Below are 2,220 nucleotides of genomic sequence, written 5' to 3'. Positions count from 1 at the left end.
TCCCGGGACAGGATGAGACCAAAGCCCTGGACGGGATGACACCGAAGCAAAAAGCCCCATGACAGGATGAGACCAAAGCCCTGGACACAAGGTGCCACCACAGGCAAGTGTGGCTGGTTTGACAGTGCCAAGTGCCTCCTGCAAACTGACATCAGGAACCTGGCCTGGTTCCCCTTCCATGGGACTTTCCTAGGAACTGGAATCAGAGTGGCATGGGAACATCACAACCATCATCTAGGCGGCCAGAGACTCCTACTATGCTGAGTAGTACCACCAGCACTACCTGTACAAGCAGCCCAGGGCCTCTTGTGGCCTGAAGGGGTCACCTGCCCCATCACCTCCTGAGGGGCTGCCTCGTGTCCCCTGGGCTGTCCCCATGTCCCCTAGACCATCCTGGCACCCCACAGTGCCCATGTGACCTGTGATTAAGCTTTGTGGCCCCTCGCCCTGTCCTGGCAGGTCCCATAGTTGTGGCTGGTGGGGGTGCTGGTGGGTCGCTGGGATGGGGGGACACACACATGGGTGCTGTTTCGGGGCGGTGGGCCTGGGGTTTGGGGCTCACTCAGTGATAGATGAAGGGCTGGGGTTAATGGGTATTGTGGGCGCAGATGCATGGGGCTGCAGTCCGAAGGGGGAGGGGCGCAGAGCTGTGTCCGTGGGGGCCACGTCCATGTGTCTGTGTCCATGCGTTTGTGTGTCCATGTACGCCGTGTCTACGTGTCCGTCGGTCCATGTGTCCATATGTCCGTGTCCGTGGACGCCGCTGGGCGCAAGCTGTAGTGCCGCGCTGTCCCCCCAGGTGGCAGTGCTGAGCCTCGCCGTGTCCCGCCCGGCGCAGAGCTGCGAGCCCGGTACGGCACCCACGGCGCGAGCCCGGTAGGGCACTCACGGTGTGAGCTGCGCTCACTCACGGTGCGAACCCGGTACGGCACCCACGGTGCGAGCCCGGTAGGGCACTCACGGTGTGAGCTGCGCTCACTCATGGTGCGAGCTGCGCTCACGGTGGGGGCTGTACTTACGGTAAGGACTTGCGCACACAAAATTTAGTACATGCCTGTCCAGGTGGGGGTGGCACAGAAGCGACGAGTGTACGCATGCTCAGGGGCATACAGGTCACCTACACACACCTACATACGTGCACGGGGCCTTACGGCTTCCATACATACCCATGTGTGCATCCACAGGTGCTACAGGCTGCGACCTCCGGCTCCCACATCCCTGCTGGATGCTGGATGTTCCCCCAACTGCAGCATGGATGGGGGCAGAGAGAGTGCCATCATGTCTCCATGTCACAGGGGCCAAGCCAGTACGGGACTTGTTTCCAGTCCCACAGTGGGGACACACGTTGGGACATTTTTGTAGAAAGTGAAGTTCCCTGGGTGAACAGTGAGTGAAAAAATTAACTACAAGCAGTGAGAAAGTGAGCACAGGTTGGCTTCCAGCACGTGGCCCCACAGCTGGTGTGGCAGCTGGCTCTGTAGAGGGAGCTGGGGACAGGGGGCAAGGGACCCTTGCCTTCAGCCTTGCACTCCAGTATCCTCGTCATCCCAAGGAATGGTGCTGGGGTTTCATGGCAGGGAATGACTAGGATGCGTGTGCCCAGATGTAAGGCTTTGTGAACTGTTCCCCAGGACGCCTACGCCCCTCTCCCCAGTTGCTGGAATCAGGGGATAGGATAAGGAGAGGGGCCAAAGGGTGGAGAAAACAGTGGCTATGGGGGCTGGACCACAGCATTTAAGGACTGGATTTTGGCAACAAAAGGGTAGAAGCTGCTTTTAAGACCTTGAGTGGGAAACTGAGGCAGGGAAAGTCTCAGCACTGGGGTTTGGGAACAGGGACCCCCAGTTTGGCCACTCCCCAGGGGTCCTTGGATTGTGTGGCCACAGCTCCAGTACATTTGGAGGAGCACTGAGGGGGCCATCCCATGTCCCCCCTTTCCTGCAGAGATGTGGCTTGAGGAGAGGAGACGAAAGAGCCCCTCCTCACCCTGCCCCTCACGTGGCATCTGCTCTGGGCAGATGGAAACTGTGTGTCAGAGGAAGTTGGGGGGGACATCCAGGTGTCTTCCCCCAGCGCCTGTGCCAAGCCCGACCTACTCTATTCCTTGGTGCACCTGGGATGAGTTGGGCTCATCCCCACGGGGTGGGTTCCAAGCAGAGGGAGGGCACAGCCCTGACCCTCCCACCTGCCCAACCCCGCTCCCCCACCCCCCCCCCCCCC

Source organism: Pyrgilauda ruficollis, unplaced genomic scaffold, assembly GCF_017590135.1.
Source record: "Pyrgilauda ruficollis isolate IOZ18807 unplaced genomic scaffold, ASM1759013v1 scaffold162, whole genome shotgun sequence".
Lineage (NCBI taxonomy): Eukaryota > Metazoa > Chordata > Aves > Passeriformes > Passeridae > Pyrgilauda > Pyrgilauda ruficollis.
The sequence above is the reverse complement of the archived record's forward strand: the minus strand, read 5'-3'. Positions refer to the sequence as shown.